Source organism: Artibeus jamaicensis, unplaced genomic scaffold (assembly GCF_021234435.1).
Source record: "Artibeus jamaicensis isolate MK-2021 breed Jamaican fruit bat unplaced genomic scaffold, CSHL_Jam_final contig_519, whole genome shotgun sequence".
Classification (NCBI taxonomy): Eukaryota; Metazoa; Chordata; class Mammalia; order Chiroptera; family Phyllostomidae; genus Artibeus; species Artibeus jamaicensis.
This window is the reverse complement of record NW_026521871.1, coordinates 27020537-27043868: the sequence shown is the minus strand read 5'-3', so window position 1 is coordinate 27043868 and position 23332 is coordinate 27020537. Positions and strand designations below refer to the sequence as shown.

The 23332-nt window shown below is 39.6% G+C and overlaps 1 long non-coding RNA gene across 3 annotated transcripts in view; it reads right to left on the bottom strand.

The window, feature by feature from the left end:
- LOC119048266 (uncharacterized) overlaps positions 1-23332 on the bottom strand; it is a 389482-nt gene that overhangs the window by 153550 nt on the left and 212600 nt on the right. The gene's annotated exons all lie outside the window — the stretch shown is intronic.

The window sequence follows — 23332 nt, the reverse complement described above, 5'->3', positions numbered from 1 at the left end:
CAAACCAGTCCCCTACACTGGATATTTCTCTAATCCAATCCCTCATATTCTTTGCCTCATACTCTCTCACCCTCTAGCCCACAGACCTAGGCACAGATTTCTTGAGTTAATATCATTTTGCATCTGAGCCCTTCCTCATCTTAGGCTGCACCATCCCCTTTCTGACCACACACATACATTTTTGGCCATGCTAACTATATTTGTTTTTTTAAATCTCTTTTTTAAGTATAATTTCCCCAGAAAGAGCTCTCTGATATCCTCCCCAGGCCAAGTGAAACACCCACCTTCTGTGCTTTTCTCTACTGCTTAGTGGAGCCCTGTTGCAACATAGTACTAATTTAATTAAGCCCAAATCCCAGAAAGTGGACTAATGTGGAACCTGGGAACTATGACTCAGCAAGATGGAGGAACTCACCCAGCAAAGCACACTATCTGATGATCTTAAGCCACTGAGCCACACCAGGCAGGGCACTATCTGATGATCTCAGAGCCAGAAGTCAACCCCAGTGTGTGAGCTCAGACCATCCTCGTAGCATCTGTCTCCTAAGTCTGGGGCACAATTGGGATAATGTCCCATACCCCAGTTTGGGATGGTAAGGATAACAAACTTGCAAAGACCAATGCACAGGTCATGGCAGCTGGAACAATGCCAGGCTAGGAAATTGATACAGGAAGCAAGCACCTTGGGCCATTGTCCCACCCTAAATGGGAAGAGAAGCGCAGAGGCAGCCTACATGTGAGTCCCACTTCCTGGGCACTGAGCTCATGTGGGACTAGCTGCCAAGCCTACAGGCACACAGACATCTGGGGGGGGTTTATGCTTTTTCTGGGTCTTAGCTGCCAAGCCACCTTGGGGTATGGTTCTCTGCAGATGGTCTTTAGGGGTTAACTAATGTCTGGGCTGGATACCATGTTGGCCTGTAGGCCTGTACATTTCCACTGGAGCTTCTCACACTTGGGAGCAGCAAATATGAATTAATAAGGCCAGATCAAAATCATATTGCTTTCGGCCAAATACTACTCTAACTGTACAGAGCAAAAAATAAAAAACAAATATAACAGGCATTTTCCAATAAATTATGAAAATAGAAACAAGGCAAATAAGAGGGAGTTACAAAGTACAGGGTTATGCAAAACTCTTAGAGCAGTTTTCAAAAACAGACACCTTAGAACTACATATCACTGTTATTTTAACTAATGTTTAGTTTAGAATTTTGAAGAAATAAAGCAAATGGATTTTATAGTAAGTAACCTGCCTTATCCAAAGTTTTTCTGGAAAGAAATATAGTTCAAATTACTCTGAAAGATACTGAAGAAAGAAAATACAATTAAAAAAATCAAGGTATAAGTATATTGTTTAAAATTGTAACGGAGTGGCTAAGACCAGGGGCTCTGGAGTAAAATTGCCAGGGTATAAAGCTGATATTAGTTAATGTGTCTATGCCTCAGGTTTTTTCATCTATACAATGAAGATAAGGATATTTACTTATAGAATTGTATAATGATGAAATGAGTTAACATCATTAGTAGGAAGTTTGGCATATGGTAAATAATAATTAGCTGTTAGTTACCAGCTATTATTATTGGCAATTAAATAAAATTAATAGGATAAATTAAATATATATATTTATTTAATATTTTAACTCTCCAAGACCCTTTAATAAAATTGGAACATTTGATGACAACTTAATACACAAGCTCAAGTCCATAAGGAAACCTACTTCTCTAAGGGAACCTTAATTTTTGTTCTGAAGCCCTTTCAACTGATAGGAAGAGTTCCGCTCAGATTATCAAGAATAATCTATTTTAGTTGAAGTCAACTGATTGTAGATGTTACCCTCATCTACAAAATACCTTGACAGCAATAATCAATAATTTAATTAACTAGTAGTTTGGTTGAATAACTAGGTACTATAGCCTAGCCAAGTTGACACATAACATTTGGGTTGCAGGAAGGGAAGCATGTCCTAAGCAAAGGGATAGTGTGCACAAAGGCACAGGGGGGAGCAACAGCACTGTGTGTGTTGGTGCCTGTGTTTCTGTGTTTGTGTGTCAATGTGTGTCTATATCTGAGTGGGTCTGTGTATGCTGTATATGTGGGCACCTGTATGTTTCTTAGTGTATGTACAAATATATATGCCAGTGTGAATGAATATGTGTCTCTGTGTGCATGTGCGTGAACATGTGTGTTGATGGAAGGGCAGAGGGATCTGCAGAAGCCTAAATGTGCACCAAGAGACAGCAGAAGATGATTCTTTAGAGGTGGACAAGAAAAACCAGCTTAAAGAGGTCTCTGCCTGCCATGCTGAGGAGCTTTACTTTACACTGTGGTCCAGATCAGGCTGATCATCAGAATCGAGAATCTCTGAGGCACCATTTTTGAAAACACAGACTTAATTTGGCCCCCTCCCAGATCCGAGTAATCAGGTTAAAGCAGAAGCTTGTATTATTAAAAAGCCCCATTTTGTTCCCCAATCTGATGATCAAGTTTAAAAATCTTTTCTTTAGGAAATGGACACCACTGAAGTGTTAAATGACAAGGTCCAGATTTCGCTGTCATTAACTACCAGCCTCCTGGCTTAAGTGATTGTGAGTTTTACATGAATAGGATAACTTTTCCATGGTGGCTTCTAACATCAACGCAAGTAGAATGTGTGTGGAAAAAAAAAAAAACAACCCTTGGCTGAGATCCTTCCCAGTATGCTTATCTTTGCAGACACAACCTAATTGGGATTGGAAGGGCCAGGGAGCTGGAGGCAGAAGTCTGGAGTTCTCTGTCACTGTCAGCTCTATTTCCATGGAGATCCATTCATTCATCAAACATTCATTTAGGGCTTACACAGTACCCCATCCATGCCAGGCTCAGCGGGGAACAGGAAGACAGCAGAAGCCAGCTTATAATTTTGCAGACACATGCATCTAAAACACACAGTTTTGCAAAGAACAGAACACAGGTACTTTTAAGGCTATATTTAAGACAAGCATGAGGCTACAAAGCATACATATCAAAGAGCTAGGCTTCTTTATAAGGCAGCTACACAAAGTGCCTGATACATACCTGGCACATGGGCAGCATTAAATAAATGTAGGTGCTTTACCTCCCTAAGTTATTATTAATGTCAGCACCCCCCTTTTTCAGTAGTCATGGTTTTTAGGGTCCCATGATAAATTTTAATAAGGAAAAAAGCATGTCTGGCTTCTAGAATCATAGTATATTTTATTAGTATAAAATGGTGTTCATCTGGTTGACATAGGTTACAGGGCATTGACTGTATGTAGTTGAGCTCCAAAATAGATATTACAAATAAGACTTAGATCAGAAATAGAAAAACCTTTCCTCAGGCCAATATTTGTCAATACTCTCTTAATATAGACCCCTTCCAGCCTAACCATGGAAACTATCAGGGCTCATCATAACCATCTCCAACTCCAGAAAAAAGTGTTTTATTCTCAAGGCCCTCCTTGTTTGTGAGGTTTTAGTAGCTTGTGAGATTTACTACTAGAGCTCTTTAATCATCCCTCGCATCTAGTCTCAATAGGTCAAATGCTCAGAATCACATGGATCTTGCATATCATAGAAGAAAAATGAACCTTTCTCAGCGAACAGGCTACAGGTTATCTAAGAATGGCTTTTAAGATGATAATAAAGTACAGGAGCCAAGGATAAAGAATGGCTTCAATCTGCAGCAGCTGTGACCTCACATACTCCCAAGACCAGGGTTGCTCTCCCAATTCTAAAGGAGACCATTCTCAAAATTGAGGTCCTATGCTGTGAAGTAACCCATGGTGCATCTCTGAATTTCCCCATTTTATAAAGAATGTATAGATCTATCTGCTCATCTTCCACCCTAGTACCTACTACCGCATGCTAGGAGAGACTTCATCCATCCTTCCATTACTGCACAGACCAAGCATCACCTTCTCTACCAAGTGGTTTGCAGGCCCATGACCTATATTGGCCCTCTCCTGGCCATGTTCACATTCACCCACCATCCACATAATTGTGATTCTTTGTAGGTCCAACACAATGAGTCTGACTAACAGAAAGGAGCTAAGAGTCCAAAGATTGAATCAAATTCCAATTAATTCAGGAAATAATGTCAGCTAAAATCTGACACTCAAAAATAGAAAAAAAAAGAATAAAATCTTGATAAATACATTTTTGACTGTTGTTCCTAGAGAGATATACCTCCAAACACAGGAGACTCTCCCCATCGTAATGTGTAGACTTTTTGGTAAGATGTACCCAAGATTTGCCTTGAAAATTGGACAAAAGGACTCAGCCCCTGGAACTTCAGTACAAACCTCAAGTAGGAGCACATGTAAACCACATTCTCTTCTCAGAGAAGCAGGTCTCTGAGTGGTGTGAGGGAAGGTCTGGTCCCTAACAAAGGCTTAGAAACACTTACTTTCAAGAGGCAAGGACTGGCTGCCACCACAGCTGTGGCTACCATGTAATATAGCTGGGTCCTGAATTGCAAGGCTGTCCCTGAACTGGGCTTCACTCAGAATTCCAGACTTTATCTTAAAACCAGATTAGATTGATACTTAAAGAGACATCTTCTGGTGTGGCACAGAAACCCTCCTGCCAAGTGTAACTTAAAATGGGAGGGAAAAATCTATTTTAATGCATCAGAGACCCATGTGTCCCTAGGACTTAAAAGCCTATGATACTAGAGAGAAGGAAAACTCATTGAGGTGAGTCCTAATATTCTGCTCCATTTTTTCTCTCAAGACAGCTACTACCTCTTAAAGGATGCCTCAAGTCAAGCAGAAAGCAGTGCTAAGTACCTGAGAACCAAAACAGAACTTTAGGCAGTATCATGGATACAGGGAAATAAAAATTGCCATTCAGAACTACCAAGACATTGCACCAGGACATACAATTCCATAAACCCAAGAGATAAGAAATGTAGCAAGTAAACCCAATATCAGGCACACCTCTTCCTCTCAAGACTTTGCTGATTTCTACACAGGGCAAACTGGGCAGAAAGAAGCATTGAAGAGGCTAAGAAGAAAAGCAGAGTTTGGGGCAAGCTCATCAAGTAGAGAAGGGTGGTATAATTAAACTTCAGGATCCTTCCACAGAGGAAGCCCCTTTCAGTTGAGATGCTTACATAGCTAACTCCGAGGGGCCAGTCCAGCCAGGGATTAAACTGTTTAGAGGCTTGGTACCAGTCCCACCTTGGCAGAAGAAGAAATATAATACGAAAAATAGATAGGTCAGTTTAAAATATTCAGATAAAACTACAAAGACATAAAAAATTAAAATACAGAAAAGGGTGAAATAACTATGTAATTTGTTATTTGCCACACTAACAGAATAAGAAGAAATCCATATGATTATCTCAATAGATACAGAAAAAGTATTTGAAAAATTTCAACACTAATTGATGAATGAATGAAAAGGAATAGACCCTCTCACCACTGCCAGCCCCCACCCCCCAAAAAACCCTTTCCCCTATGATTAGGAAAAAAAGAAAGGATATTTTCTCTCACCATTTCTGTTAACACTGTACTGGATGTCCCCAACAATGCAGTAAAGCAAGATGAAGAAATAAATGGCAGCCCTGGCCAAGTGGCTCAGTTAGTTGAAGCATCATTCCATATACCAAAAATCTGTGGGTTTGATCCCTGGTCAGGGAGCACCAGGAAGCAACCAATCAATGTTTCTTAGATCTCTCTCTCTCTCTCTCTCTCTCTCTCTCTCTCCCCTCCTCTCTCTTGACCCCTCTTCTTCTCTATATATAAAATCAATAAAAACATACTCTCAGGTGAGGAGAGAGAGAAAGGAAGAAAGAAAGGAAGGAAGGAAGGAAGGAAGGAAGGAAGGAAGGAAGGAAGGAAGGAAGGAAGGAAGGAAGGAAGGAAGGAAGGAAGGAAAAGGAAAGGCATACAGATCAAAAAAGAAGAGAATCTTTATTCATAGATAACATGATTATTTACATAGGAATTTCTCCATCCATGTTCACATTGGCACCCCTCCTTAACCTTTCCACACCTCTCCTCTTTGAAGGACCAATTCAAATATACAGAAGTGGGCAAAAGCAGGTTTATAATTGTGAGTATGCACAACACAGAGTTTATTCCTTTATTATTTTATTTAGTAATTATTGTATTATTTGTTATTATTAACCTACTTCTGCCCTGATAAAGCTTGCCCTGATACTTTCCAAATACCCTCCCTTTTCTCTGTTTACATCAGTTCAGTTTAATAAATATTAATTTAACTTCTACTCTGTACTGGGCACTGAGAATTCCCATGGAATTTTATCTACCTATTTCTGCAGTATTTACCACCCAAGAAAGCAAATAAAATATAAACACATTTCCCTCAAAAATAAATATCAAAGTTAAGCTAAGGTTTTCTTTCACAAACATGCTCAATACTAGCTCCTTTCAAACCTACCCAGAGGTCACCACTGTTACCACTTTGGTTTGTAGCCTTCCGAACTTCTGGTCTTTCATTGTTTTGTATTGTAAATACATATTTATACCCCCTGGAAAATGCACAAAATTATTGTATATCATGTTTTTTCTTTTGCTTTACATTTTTCATAAAAGATAACATACAAAATTAATTACCACTTATTTACTCAAAAGGGTATCATAAAGAGCTAGTGATAGATCTACCACATTCTTCTGAACCTCCACACAATTTTCACTGTAGAGCATTAACTTCAGTTTATTTAGACACTCCCCTATTGAACAGTTAGGTTGTTTGCAGTATTATGACACTTCGAACAATACTATAAGCAGCATACGTGCACATGCCTTTCATGTGCACATGAATAAATGTGCATCTGGGGCACAAACTGAGAAATAAAAACACTGGGTCAGAGTGTGCCCATTTTTTTTCTTACTGGTTATAGATATATTGCCTTCTAAAATCCCCTTGAAGGCAGGAACTTGGTCAAGTTCATCTCAGTATTCTGTTCCTAACCCTGAGCTGTTCACATAGTAGTCATTCAATAAGTGTTTTTCAGTTGATGGATGAAACAATACATGGTTATAGTGAAAATATTCTGAATCATTTCTGACCCACCACGTAATGACCTGCAATATTTAACTTTTCATAAATGCCTTGTCTAAGCTTCAACTCCTAAATTATAAATGCTGTGTCTTCTATCTTCTGTATTACATGTCGCAGTTAGCACCTATATAGGTGTTTAATAAATATAGGTGTTTGTTGAACCATGAGCAGATACCTTTTATGTTGTAAAATAAGTTGAGGAAATAATCACTGTGATTATAGCAACAAGCAGTGAACATCAAATTATGGATAACACTACACAGGCCAGTTACTACGGGAAGAGGTCTGGGCAGTGGCCACGTTTCCCCAAATGATGCAGTAATGGTGGCTATTAACTGAGAGCACAGAACGATTGGCTAAGTGCCATTCCTCTTCAGTAGCAGTATGTTACCAGGGAGAGATGGTGGAATTGCATTAGGGCGGGGAAGGTGGTTCCATTCCACATTAATGGAGCTCTCAGTGTTCTGATGATATGCAAATGGACCATATAAAGCAGCATTCTAAGGCAAGAACAGTGGCGAGAAACAGAACTGAGCTTGTTTCTGTCGTAAGAAGCAGTGCATCAGAGCTTGTTGATGGGTTTAACTTGCTTTATGCCCAGATGGGTAGGGCTTGGGCCCATCACATATCTCCATAGTGGCCTCCAAAAAAAAAAAAAAAATCCCGACCATCTGAACCTCCCTCTTTCTAATAGCATCGATTTTCAGAAGCCTCAGTCTCAGAGGTGAAATGAATCCCAATCATTAAAGCAAAAGAAATGCTACCTGCTCATTTCCACAAGTGTCCATTTCTTCCAAGTTTTTCTAATCATTTTCTCATTAGTCTCATTCTCAATCTCACCATCATTATTATTCTGTTTATGTAACATCACTCACTGAGCACCTTCCAGACGCCATCCCACCAGCATGCACAATACATTCCAATTATGTAATTATGCCATTGTAATCAAATCATTAGGATTCACATCAAACATGTATGAAAGTTCACAAGGAAAAAACGAGCATGAGACACAGGCACCAAGCAGCAGGGAAACAGACAAATATGATTGTAATTGCAACTTGCTTTTAATGTACTCACAACTGCAGATTTAAGGTCTTAGGAGGATTTTATAACTGAGAAAAGGTGGTTGATTTCTAAAAATGAAAAGCAGTTCTCCCCTCCCAACCCTTATAACTCCATTGAGTTAATCCCTTGATTATATAATGGATTATAAGAAACAACTCGACAAGTTCACTGCATTTCACACACACATACACACACACAATGAATAAAACAAGAGGATCCATCCAAGAGACTTGCAAGTACTCACTGGCCTGGGAGAAATAATACTGTACCTGTGAAGAATCTCAATTTACTAACTGACTTGACTGATGTGTGATATCTACATAAATAATTTAGAAATACAAGACCAGATTTACTGATGTGGGTTATTTTATATTGGAGATGGTTTCAACAGTGCTGCCAGCTGACAATAGGTCCCGAGTTGGGTTGTGCAAGTACAGTGGTAAGGCCAGTGATTTGCACCTCACAACTGAGAGCCTTGCACTGGGGCAGGGGGAGAGAGGGCTTTATAACAATACGTATTACTACTGCCCAGGTACCACCCCAGACCTACTGAATTAGAAGCTTGGTGTGGGGCTACCAAGCTGTTTTAATAAGCCCTGCAGGGGATTCTCAAACACACTAAAGCTTGAAGACTGTTGGTCTGTACCATGTCCAAGACTGGATGATAAAGAGAGAAAGAAAGGTGTATTTAAGGAATACTAACCATGCTGTAGCCATGGGGTAGAAACTTTAAATGTATTATTGCATTTAGTTTTTCAATAATGTATTTATTCACTTATTAAACATATATTGCTTAAGTCAACACCTTGCTAAGCATTGAGAATATAAAGATGCATAAAACACAACGCCAACCATCAAGGACACTTACAATAAATAGATAATTACAACATAAAGTGGCGACAATAGTTGCTACCACATATTGAGTGGTAATCATGTGTCAAGGACTCAGTCAAGTGTTTTACCTGTACTGTCTCTAATCCTCACAGCAACCTTGGGAGGACCATTGGTGTTACTGCCAATTCCCACATGATGAAACTGAATAGCTAGAGGTTAAATAACTCACCAAATGTCAAACAGCTCACAGTGGTAAAGCTGGGATGAACCTTTTTTTCATCTCTCACTACTACTCTGGTAGCCCCTAACCTATTGGTCCAATTCTCATAAGTACCACCTCTTGAGCAATCCAAATATACCTGCATGTGCCCAAGCATTTTCTGTAGCCCAATTAAATGATAGGTCCAGCTTCTATGTATAGTGTTATTTTTTCGAATGTACTTAATAGAATACTGACTGCACAGAAACTGTGGTCATACATATTTTTGTAAGGTACTAGAAGTACAATTATTATGCTATGGGATATCCCCTAATTGTGGGGCTGTCAAAAAGAAATCTTACTTGGGAGCATTGGGAACCACATGTTCCCATGTGGTTCTATCACACGAGATTGAGAGGGTATAAATGTATTAATTTATACATTATTCCAAATGTGAATAATGTATAAATTAATCCCCATTAAAATAAACAAAAGTATATGTATATGCCCAAAATCTATGATGTTCTCGAAGTCTAGTTTGAAAGCCACTGCACTAAAAGAAAAATACTTTCATTTTAGGGGACTACTTGGTGATGATTTGATTTTAAAGATACATACAAATGTCTTTGCACTAGAAATAAACTAAAAAAATATCCAGGCAAATACAGAGACCTTCCAACGGTCTTGGACATAGAGACCATGCTGATGATTCAGAACACCCCCATTAGAAGACTGTCATTTTTGTCAGCCTAGGACCTCTTTCAGGAACTATGCTTCCACTCACTGTACTCCTTATAGTTCAAGAGGCACTAAATTTCAGGTTTCGGTCCATAGCCCTAGCCTGGTGAATCAGAGAACCCTAACCCCTGGCCATAGTGGTTCATTCAGGAGTGGCCATGTGGCCAAGCTGAGCCAGGCCAGTGAGAGCCTTACCCAGGAATGAGACATTCTGTACTTGGTAGAATACCAACTAGGACAACAACATAAGCCAAGAACTATAGGTGACTATCTTTCTACCATGTGGAGAGTCTGCTGGAGAATGAAGTGAGTACCAAGGACAAAATGAGCCAAAAGACAGAAAAAAATACACAGACACCTAATCATGCTATTTGGACTTCTAGATCTAGTCTCACCTAAGGCTACCTCTACCCATTTATACTTATTGAACATGGGCCAATACCTTCTCTGGGCTTTTGTAAAAGCTAGCTTGAATTGTTTTTCTTTCTCTTACAACCAAAAAGGTCCTAACCAATATTTAAGTCAGTCTAAGAGGGGAATATTGTGAGTGACAGACCTATATGGAAGCAACTGAAGTTAGGTGGGCTGAGGTACAGTAAAGATTGCCCTCACATTCAAGTTGGTAACCCTTTTTAAGGGATTGCAAAAGGGCTGGTTAAACTGTCATATGTTATATTGTGCTTTGGGATTCAGCTTAAAAGAAAAAACATCATGATGTTAGAGTGAGTTGTTCTTTCAATACAGGCAATCCAATGTAAAAGCAGAAAGGGAAGGCAATAGAAACTTGCTAAGAGAGAGTGGCCAGCAATCTAAGAGGGCTAAGAGTCAAACATTACCTTGTCAAAGCCAAAGTTAGTGTAAGTAAAGGTGGTTAGGTGGGAAAAAATTAGGACTGAGACCTCCAAGCAACCAGTGAGGAGGAGAGAGCTTAATGGCCCAGGCCCCTCCAACACCTCCTACGGTTCACTTTTTGCTAAAAAAAACACAATTACTCCCATGGTAAAGAGCTTTAGAGTGAAAGGAAACATTAGCCCAGCTTCTTTCCATTGTTTGAGAGGATAGGGTGAAAGCAGTTAAGCCCAGGGCTAGGGACAGGCACAGAGCTCTTGAGCCTGTTGCTAGGAGACAGACACCATAAAAACAGGGTCAAAATTCATGGACCATAACTCCATAACATCTCTGACTTTGGCTAATATCCCTTGAAGGTTCTGGAAAGCTAACTGAGAGGCAAATTCATCCAACTTCCAGTCCTGAAAATAAAGGCCTGTGATTGCTCAATGCCTGACAAATGCCCTAGACTCCCTACAAGAGGAAGTGAATTATGATGATCGATATAGCTCTTGAAAAGAAATATATTCCACTTCTCATATCACAGGTGGTTGTGGAGAGGACTATATAAGGGAGATGCTCACAAAAGAGGTCAAGACGGTCATTGTGGCCAATCAGGAAACTCCCTCCACTGGAATGCCCAGGAGAGTGTGGTACATGAAATTCTAGTGACAATAGTATTACTTCCCCTATTCCTTATTTTTTTCCAAAAAGAAATGCCTTGCTATGGCTATGTTCTTTTGCCTCCACCATTTCCTTCCTGGTATTCTTGGAGTGATTAAATGTTTGATTTGACCATGGTTTGCAGTTAAAGAGGCAGCGCACACCATGCAAAGACAGTGGTGAGGGGAGGATGGGATAAACAATATGTAAATGGAGAGTCCCCCAAATCTATAATGCATATTTCTTTTTTAAAAATCAGTAGAAAAAATTATACTTGGGAGGATTTCTTTTTTCGAAGTAAAAACTATAACGTATTGGTTTGCAGAGAGCCATATTGGTATACTTTTGGTGTTGCACTGATTTAAGAGTAAGACCTACGTTAGAATGAAGTCTTTGCCTTCTCTTCCACACTGAAGTAAACCATTTTTTAATTCTTTTCTGTTTTTATACTTTCACTATCTTTGCATATGTTCATAAATAACATGTAATATTTATTTGTGTTCTTCAAATTTGCATAAATAGTATTCCTTGAGAAATTTGGCTTTCTCACTCAACATCATGTTTTTAAAATTTGTACTTTTGAATATGTTCATTCATTTTAATGGGTTGATAGTACTCTAACATATGAATAAATCACCCTTTATTTCATTATGACTGACAATTTGTTTTTTCTAATTATTATTATTTGTTTTTACAAACAATGAGGCAGTGAACATCTTTGTTCACAGCTTCTCATACATATGTAAGAGAAATTTCTAGAGCATGTACCTATACATGAGTTTGCTGGGTGTAGTGTTTGCTCATTTTCTGATATACGAGGTCTTACTAAATTGCTCTTTAGTGTACTTTTACCATTTGATACTCCTGCCAGTAATGGATAGGAATTCCTGTTTGTGGTGTCTCTTAAAACTGACATGTGGTGGGTTGATTCATGAGGTTTGTCTATTTTTTTTTTTTACTGTGAGCTTCTCTTAATCAAGGGTGTGTGTATGCCCTAAATTGTGAAAAGGTTCCTGCTGAGAAGTTTTATATTTGCTTTTACTGGAGCCTATAGGGTTTCAATGGTCCTTGACCAAGTTTATGATAAATTCTCAGCTTGGGCATTTTACATCAGACAGGTAGCATAAATTTGATCACACACCCCTACGTAGTTCAAAACTGGAAATTAAGTTTCTCAAATTAATTTTCTTTCTTTCTGCCTCAGGCTCTGGAAAAATGATAGACTTCCATGTTGCTTCCTTCAGGCAATGGGTACAATTTTCCAGTCTGCATTTTATGATTGGAGAAACTCTTTGGCTTTCCAGGCTTTATACGGGGTTCCTCCTTCCTCCATTACCTCTAGTCTAGAGGTCATGTAACTAATCCTCATATGGACACTATATACCCAGGCCCAAGTCTCATGTGAAACCCACATTGCCATGAGATCCCTTGGCAACAGCTCTCCCTCATCTATCCACTCACAGTAGCTTTCATTTCCCTTTCTTTCCCTTACACTTGAGATTATCTTTTCCTTCTTTCAGATTTAGCTGTGCAATTTTATTAAAAATTTGTTGTTTTATTTTTTATCTAGCACTTCTATGTATTTGAAATTAAAAGAAGATGATTAATTCTTCCTTTGTTTTATAGAGAGTCCTCTAAAATCTCCTCCTATTTTCAAAACTATAATTTTAATTAAGTACTCTGTAAGAGACAGGTAAAAGAAGAGATACATTATGTAGCAAGATCTAAAGACCCATACAACCTGGGTAAAAACAGTGCCTCATTCCCCTCATAGTTCATCCCCGCCATCTGTTACTTAATCAGACTGATATACTCATTGTAAACCTACTCTTAGGTGAGAAATTTTCCCAGGGTAGATACAACATGATGTTCAGTCTTTGGACTATAGAGATGCTGCAGAGCACAAGCTTACAGACTGTGCTCGAGGCATCCAGCCCACTTTAACACATACAGACACCACCATCAGGAATAGGCTTATCTTCTCCTACAACCAGAATTAAACTTATTTCAGGGAAGCTGCCACAACTGACTTTCTACTCTGTCCTCCCCCAGCCCTGATCATACCAAAATGAAGCTCTGGAACATGGGGCCTGATGTACAGAGATTCATATGTGTGGGTCTCAGACTGCCAGCTTATTTTGATTTCTTCTTGTCCCTCCTTGTCTTTGTAACAGTATTTGCAGGCCTGTCATTTCCCCCAAGAAGCTGTAATGCCTTTTATAGTAGCACTGGCCTCTGCATATACCACCATACCTATCACACTGGCTGATACATGTTAAGTATTCAGTAGATTATTCTTGAATATATTATAGTCAATCATACACTATCAGTTGTGGGATCCACTTTCTAAATCCCCCTCCTAGGACCCTAGTTGGCCCACAACTCTTTCATCATTACCTTCCTGTCTTCCACATCTGCCAGGCTTCAGCTGGGGTGAGGGACTGAAGATCGTCTCTTATAAAGATATCTGCTATCGCCAGAGACCATTTGCAAGACAAATAATGCTTCTTTGGCTCAAAATTGGGGGGAATCATAAGAAATCTGTGCAGGGATGTTCCTCCCCACCTGAGAGATATGAGAAACCTACTTTTATGGGAGGAGACCAAACAAGGGGGGAGCTATAGTGAGGTATGCAATAGCCCCCCAACATAACCAGTGAGGACTTGATGGACACAGTGCTTTTAGAACCCAACTTCAAATTATGACTCAGGCCCCTTAAAATGTCCATGGGCTTTGTCTGGTCATCTGACTTCTGGAAATAGAACCTAATAAAATAATGCAAAGATAGTGGTGGATGGGAATGTACCCCCTAAATAATATCATTTCAATGATATAGTAAAAAATGTTCAATTAAAAACAATCCTAAATATCAAAACATTCAAGAAATGGTTATGTAAATTATTGGGGGGGGGTTTCCACTGAAAGGAAAAACTAGAGTTATAAAGGCCACATAGCACTATAAAAATGCTCATGGCTGAAAAAGTGACCAACGAGAGAGAGAGAGAGAAAATCTTACATATACAGTAGAATTACAACTAGATTTTAAAAGTGGGTGCTTGTCAAAAAGACCAGCAGGAAATATACTAACCTGCTAATTACAATTCTACAATGTTGTAGTTTATGGTTTTTTTCTTTCCCTTTTTTCCCCAGCTTTTCTGTAACAAGGTCTATTGCCTTTATAATGTGCTACATTATACATAAATGTTCAAACTCTTTTTTAACTGAGTAAAGATCAAATCCTGGTTAAGAGCAGATACTTGTTTCTTTGTTCTTACTATTCCCTCCCTCTCCTCCTCCCTCCCTTTCTTTCTTCCTCCCTTCCTTTTTTATTTCCTTAATAAGTAGAAAAGAATGATTATTTTTTAAATCAGAAAGAATACTCTATTACTGAAAGTATAAATTCTTGGAATAATTCTTTTTCCCTTTTCTATTAACGAAGACAGAGAAGGAACCTAGAGGGAAATCGGCACTAAGAGGACTAGAGACAAGACTGTTCAGGGAGATGGCCGGTGGGCACAGGTACAATCAGCGAGACTTTGGGAAACACAGCAATCAGCATCTTTGTAACCAAGTTCCATGGGTATGCAATATAATGGCAAAAGTTAATTTGGGGAAATAAAGGGTAAACACGAGTGAATCAGCATGGAACATCTGGGCAAATTACTGTTTATGAAATACTAGAGATGCCTTCCTGCTTTATTTAACCAGAGCACAAAAAAAAGCCCCCAATGAATTTTGCTAGATTGTTGTTAGCGATGTATGTGGATTAAAGGATGAAGAGAAGATTGATTGTTGTCTCTTGTGAGTCTCAGGCTTGTACACATGAACTGTTCCCAGACATTTAGTTCAATCTTTGGTCTTCAGTCAGGTCATCCACACACCTGGAAGCTGATAGCTGATTAACCGCTCCCTGGTGACACTCCCACAGGCTCAGCCTAGATATTTGGCAGGACCACAACTAAACCATGGTTGCTTTGGAGATTAACTCTTTCCTGTTCTTCTGCCTATCAATCATCTATATGTCCTGTACAGCTCCATATGCATGGAGCTTTCCTGAAAGCTCTGCAAGAGAAGAGGCACAAGACCAGGGTAGCCCTTCTATGGCCTTTAGCAGGCCATGTTTGCAACAGCTGGCCAGAGGTTGTCTCCTGGTCATAAGGTGGCAGAACCCTAAGGGACTGGCCAGAGCAGGCTGAGTCATCACCATGAAATCTGGCAGTTCTTGTTTAGGGCAAAGTCAGAAACTGACGTGGAAGGGGTTACTACAGCAGACTTCTCAGAAGCCGTGGATTATAGGTACCTAGAAAAACGTGGAGCAGAAGTTTCTCCAACAGCTGTCAGGGGCCTCTGCTATGACTAAATAAATGCTTTCTAGCCCTAATATCTCAGTCCCATTTACCTTTTTTCTTTTCATTTAAAACAACATATGTAAACATACATAAGTGGCTTTATAATAGAGCCACTTTTTTTTGATAAACAAGGTAGTCTTGACAGAAAGTTTAACTCTCCAGCACTTGGCACTTGCCCTGTTGGGTTATCCTTGCCTCTTTTTCAAGATGCTGGTTGGTTGGTGTCACTGGCCCCAGTGCTGACACTGCTGGGTTGAGTACAGTCCAGTACATAGTGTCCATTGGAGTATGTACTATGAGGTTCAGTTCTCTCAGTGGGTCCATGCTATAAACCAGCAGAGAAGGGGCAAGAGGAAAGAGAACAGTCATCATCCTAGAGTCATGAGTAGTTAAAACCATGTACCTGAGTATGTACTATGGCCCAGAGGCCTGCAGAGAGCCCGGTGATCCTCCAGCGTTAGATCCCACCCAGACAGGTGATAAGCAAGTTGTCCCTGGCTCCATCTTTCCCATCTGAGCCTGGCCAGGATGAGACATCTTTTTACTTCCCTGCAAAGTCTCCTTTCTGAATCCTCTTTGTACCAATAGATTTTTCTCCCTACTCTTTTCTGACATGAAAAGCAGCCACACACACACACACACACACACAAAATCTGTACTTGTCGTCTATACTTTAGTGAGAACTATTCTAATGGCATTTTTCAAACAGTAATATCCATAGGTATCACTCAAAATTATTTTAAATGATACACAGAAAACAGAAAAAATCATCAATAGTTATATGTTTATTTTAATATCCAAGCAGCATAACAAACTTTTGATTTTATCACCAGCAATGCTAGTTAAGATAAAGACTAAGATAGGTGAATTAAAATAAAGGAAGTTAGAGAAAAGTTTTAAGTAATAATGTTATTGGTGATACTCAAGTGTAACAAAAATCATTTTTAAAAATGAGACTTGAAACTGGGAAGACTTGATTCTGTGGACTACCTCCTTTAGATAACCACACATTAAGCCTCAATCTGGTTGGGAATGAAAGGATTTTGTCCTTATTAATTCACATCAAGCTGGCTCAGAAGGTGGACTTAGGGGAGGGTGGCCTTCTGGCCCTGCTGAATAGTACTCACAGACGGGAGCCCACAAGGCTGAGATGTAAGGCTAGCCTTCTTTCAGTAGCACAATGATTGGGAGTTCTGCCAAGGACGAAACAGACTATCCTGCAGCTGTTATCTCATTTGTATGAGTAATATGAAAAGTGCTGCACAATTTAATATGCCATCTAATACTTTTATTCTTATCTCACCAGCAGGGCAGGAGGTAGCATACATGTTTAAAAGCCAGTGCAGATTGAGACAGAGGGAGGGCCCCAGCAAATGATGTTAGCTGCTGTCTGAGCTGAGTGAAATGATCTGAGCACAGATATCATTTTATAAAGGCAATCACACTTAAATCTCTGCCAGTGAGATCTTAATCACAGCACGCAGTGGGAGTGGGTGTCTCCTCCCCTGGCTATCTGGGTGTGGAATGACAGCATCGTCATCACTGGGAGAATGGTTATCTGTTATTTGGCTTGTGAGAGACCAATATGAACATTATTATCAAGGCGTTTCTAACCAAAATTGAGCAGCTCAGTGAGATTTAAAAAAAAAAGAGGCAGCTCATCTCCAAAGATGTGGAGCTAATGCCACTTGGAGTGGGAGGAGGTAGATGATGTTGTTGAAAGTGGTTTCAAATATTGGGACCTGACTAAGAAGCTCTCATGGCAGCTTAAATTTTGGCTCAGAAGAAAGAGAAATAAATAAAAGAACCTGAGTGAAGAAAGGGAGCCTGGATGAGAGAGCGATTATCTTGACTCCTTTGACCTTAAGAGAAATGTGGTTAAATAAATCTTTCATGATTCTTTGTATTTGAAGATGAACTCCAGAAACCCTTAAACTTATGAGGGACACAGATAACATTTTTATTTCTCCCAATCTCTTATTTATCTTTTCTTGTTTTGAACAACAAAGATCTTAAATAAGCCTTCAACAAACAAAATTATCATGATGTTAACAATGAAAACAAATCAGGGCTCATATTTTTCAATATTAGTGGGAGAATAGAAAGAGGCTCAAACCGTAATATTGAACATTAACCCCAAAATAGTTTATATCCACAATAAGAATATCCATTTATAAGAATAACAATGCCAAGTTAAAGAGTCAAAAATCTACATTGTTAACCAGCTTGCTTGTGCTGTCTCTCTCTCTCTCTCTCTCTCTCTCATTCCCACGCCCGTTTTCCTTTTTATTTTCTTAACTTCACTTCTACTTCAGTGGAATCATTAATCATGAAGATACTACTTGTGACAATTTAAAGAAAACAGAGATATATAAAAATGTCAATTAATCTTCTTTTACTCTCAAATTCACCCCCTTGAAGTAATCAATGTCAGTAGTTTGAGGTGTTTGTTTCTATCACTTATTCTAGCCCTTAACAATATACACATATTTATGGTTAGACTTAATTTTTCCCTGTGATGTGGATCCTTTCCAGTCAGTAAACATAAATCCAAGGCATGCTTATTCATGGCTTTATCATATTGCATATTAGAGATGTAAGCTATTCAATTATCACTGAATTGATGAACATCACGTACCCCAACCCCTCATCTCTATTCATTACGATCACTGCTGCAATAGCTACCTTAATGTTACTGCATTTATTTCTCCAAAATGGTGAGATTATTAGATCAAAGAATATGTGCATGTTTTGATTTTTAATAATATGTTTAAATTAATTCCCAGAATTGTTACAGCTACTCACATTCCTATACACGGTGGATGAAAAAGACCATTTCCCCACATCACCTCAAATTTTGGGAATCCTCGATCATCTTCTGTTTTGCCGATTAAGTGAAGTGCCATTCTTTTAATTTGCATTTTTCTGATTTTCAGTGAAGTTAAACATCTTTTCAAATGTTTACTTCCCATTTTTGTTTCCTTGCCTTTGTATTTCCTTCTCATGTCCGTATGCCTTTTTCTTAACATTTTATAGACTTTTTAAGATACTAAATTATTGTTTATTGTAGGGGTTGTTGATATTTTCCCCCAGTGTTTCATCTTTAGATTTTGATTATGGTATCACTTGACATATAAAAGTTTTAAATATTTATGTTATCAAATATATCAATGCTTTCTTCTTTGCATTATAGGTTTTCTGACTTGTTTTAGAAGGTCTCCCCCAATTCAAGGGTATATAGTCTTCAAACACTTTGGGGTTTTTTAACTCCTAATTTTACTTTGGTAAGCTGATAAAATGGAGAAATAAGATATAGCTTGTTGTGATCAGTCACTTTCCTTTTGGGGACATGGTCTTCTTGATGTCACTACCATAATCTGGTCTTTTTCAACCCAAACAAATAATCCTTCCATCATTTAAAAAAATTCAGCTAGTCAATACCAATAAAAAATTGAGTTAACCAAAGTATGCAATCTTTAATGAAGATGCAAGAAGTAGCATTAAAAATAGAAAAAGTAAACAGTTGAGAGTCCAGAACATTGATGCACAGCCTCTGCAATAGTGTTACACCTGACTCCCAGCTGCATGCCCACAGGACCTCTCCCAGGCACTTGCACAAATTAAACACTTCAATAGGTCCGCTTCTACTGATTGGATGGTTGGCCGCCCGGATGGGTGGGTTTCAAATTAGCTTTTAACAAACATGTTTCCAACTCAAAAACTAACCAAGCATCAATGTGAAGAAATTAGTGATCAAAATTAAACTTCTACAGATGCAGCTTATATGCAATTAATAGTTTACATTTCACATACCTGTATGATGAAATATGTTTCTCAGTTTATTCACAGAGTGATTAAATTTCTTTCAAAGAAAACTTTCAGCTTCAAGTACCAATTAAAGAACTCTTAAGTAGTAATTATATGAGGCAGAAACCATTGGGCCCAGTGGAGATTTATTTAGCCCCACTTGGTCACTGGATAACAAAAATAGCTATCCCTAATGTGATTTTCATAACAATAATCAACAACCATGATTTTACAGATGACAAGATGCTCTCTATACATCAGGGTGTCAAACTCATTTTTACCCGAGGCCACATCAGCCTCATTGGGTGCCTGCAAAGGGCTGTATGTAATTTTAGGACTGTATAAATGTAACTACTCCTTAACTAGGGGCAAGGAGTTCAGCGCTGCCACCAGGTAGAAACACAATGCCGGGCTGGATAAAACAAGGTGGAGGACGGTATTCGGCCCACAGGCCTTGTGTTTGTCACCTGTGATTCTCACATCTGATTCTCACACTCAATCCACAGATGAAGAAACTGAGTGCCAAGTTAAGTTAATGGTCTGAAAAACTAAACTAATATTCAAATTGAAGAACCCTTTCCCTCGAATCCCGTTCTCTTGTCACTAGAGCAAATATATTCACCACCATTACCATCATCATTTTTTAGCAAAGACGGAAAACAAGATAATGTGATTATTGTTCCTTATAGGGGCAGTTACTTTTTACCTTCCAGAGGTCTACACTTGGGATCACCTCTCTTTTATGTGTTTCATAAAACCCACAGACTATTTTTAGAATGTACCAAATCTTCATCTTCCAAGAGACAGGCATAACTGGATTGTTAGCAGCAGAGGTAAATGTTTAAGCAATAGACCATAAACTATGGTTACCCCTCCACATTAGAAGAGGTGGGAGGGAGGCTGAATTCAATCAAGTGAGAGATTCTTCTGAACAAATTGTAGCACGTATGAATGTCAATCCACAACCCCATGTAGGGAAGAAATATAATTATCATTGTGCTTTGAGCAGTGTGCTGAGATCAGCTATGTCTCTGCTGGCATCTCCTGAGAGACAACCTCACTCCTTTTAGTTTGGTGGTCAGACCATACAGGTCACTGCTGGGCCATTCTTCACTTCCAGCACAAGGTTTCTTTGGCCTCCCTTGTCTACTTCCCAGCCTCTCTACTACATCTACTTCACAGTGATCCCCAGGACACTTAGTGTGGCACTGCCCCAGCCCATCTTTACATTTGGCAACTCCAAGGACCATATTTCCAGCTGCCCTAGACCTTCCCAACCCTCCCCACAGCTGCTCCTGGTCTGGGGTCTTACCCTTCCATTGTTCCTATCCAGGAAGAGAAACCTCTAAACCACTGATTCTCAACCAGGACTGGTCCCATTCCCATGGGGTATTTTGGAAATTTGTGGACGTATCAACTGGTTGTCACAATGATGAGAATTACATCACCCACGAATTTCATTTTACTTCAGAATAGTAAAGGGTACTTAACAGAATATTTACTACATAAAGGACTTATTAGTTGTAATAGGAATGAAGATCACAGCCTATCTTCCCTACTTCTTCCCAGGATGAGTTGAAGAAGGGTGGCCACAGATCTCTGTGTTCTTAGGACCCTTTCCATCTCTTCACTCCTCTTTCACTCCTCTTTCCCCTTCCCCAATCTGGGAAAAACCCATCCAATCTTAAGATTCAGGAAATGTTGAGACTCCCTCTGACTTCACGGTTCACCAAGACCTCTCACAAATTTCACTTTTTAGAGCCAAACCCTGGCCAATGTTTCTGCTATCATTTTCCTTCCCTGAGACAAGAATGCTTCAGGGTCTGGCTTCCCAGAGAAGGTAAGGGATTCCAGGTAAGGGATATTCTAGGGAAAATACATCAGCTAGTATTTCCAAACATTATTCCACCACGAAATCAAGAGAGAGCCTTTTTACTAAGTGGTCATTTGAACCAGCCTCCAGAATGGTTTTTGTGACTCCATAACAGTCACAGCATAAGGCAGTAATTCAATTGTATATAAAGCTATTAGATGAATAGCTGATACCTATTGCTAAAATTGCTGGAACACCATCAAAACCCTGCAGACTCCTAAGCAAGAGACTTCTAGTCAAGCTTCTGGCTTATACTTTCCACCCTCTCCAGAGAGACTTTATTGGTCTTCAAGGCCTTGCCATAAATTCCCCTGACCCTATTTATGCAAAATCAATTGCTTCTGCTTCTGTACCCTCATGGCACATTTTACAGATCTCAGTTCTTATGTGCTTCACGGGGTAAGAGCTATGGGTCACCCCCAGGTTTCCCACTAGACTCTGAGCTTCCTCTGGGAAAAGGCTTTCTTATGTTTACTCCTAGATTACCTAAATTCAGCACCATGGCTCCAGTTCATTTAAGGGTGAAAACAAATACAAAAGTATTTAACGTAGTGCAAAAAGTAAGACAGCTCTGTACTTGTCCAAGAAACAACATATTTATTAGTGTTTCTGAAGACATAAATCCAGTTCAGCCCCACCCACAGAGGTTGGTAGAAAAATTTGAAGGACTGCTCTCCCAGCTTCCTGGGGTTGCACAGAAAGCCTTGTGAAAGGTTATGCAGCCCAGAACAATTGGGGAAGGTCTCTGGTTGTCAGTTCCCAATGGACAGGACTAATAGATCATTTGTAGAGCCCAATCAGTGCAAAATAAAAATGCAGTTCCCTTTGCTCAGAAATTACTAAGAATTTCAAGACAGTGGAAGGGATGCATTAAACCAACTGCAACTGCACAGGTCATGCGCACATGAAGTGGGCCCTGCCAGTGGATGTCTGTCCTATGCTCCCAACCCCAGAGCATGAGTAGTCTATTGAGTATAATGTGGCTTCCCTGTGTCCTTGCCTGGCTTTCCTGAACCTCCCAGGTTGTAGTGCCCAGAGTCTACCCCCACTGGGGGATTACTGGGAACTATGTAAATTGGGGCTAGGTATCTGCTACACAAGGAATTCATATCTCCCACTCCACCCCCCAGAATGAACATTTCCCTTTCCTGGATCACAGATGTCTTTCATCCCCATAGACAGGGCCATCCCTTCTCCCAGTTCAAAGTCAACCCTTCCTTTCTCTCCTTCAGAGACATTTTTTTTATGAGACTACCCTTCCAAAAGAAAGCCCAGAGTAGGGGGGTTTTCTTCACAGAAGAAACACAAAGTGTTGTAAGAAGGGCCTAACTTAGCATCTAAACCCAGGAAACAAAGCAGGCAACTCAGCCTCTTGTAGGCAGATGATAAGGAGCTGGATGTGGTGGCTACAGTAGTGTACTGATGAATGCTTAACAATTGTCTCTCTGACAGAAGAAAAATTATTTGTAGCATTTTTTACTCTTAATGATACAAATATTCCCACTATGGCTGAACACAGAGCTGAGAAGAATGTCACAGTCCCTCTCATGAGCTAGCATGAGCCAGTTCCAGCACACCACAGGAGGCCGCTGCTGGCTCCAGTTGCCATGTAGGCCAGTGTTGGCAGGTCTTCTGAACTTTCAAAGACACTAGAAATCTAATTTTCATGTCTGATGTCTCCATTTCTAAGTACAGGCTACTAATTCGAACCTTTTAAAATACTCTGGAGGTTGAGTTGTACAGGCCCATGAGTCCCTGAGTTTGGAATCCTGGCCTGGGCCAGAAAACTCTTGTGGTGAGGAAATATGGAGGGAAAATTGTCCTCTTAGTCCTTCATATCTCCTACATCATGAAAATGAATATTGACATTTCAGATTACCCTATCACACTTGCATCTTCCTGTGCACTCAGCCATCAGTCTCACAGAACATTCTGACGTTTGC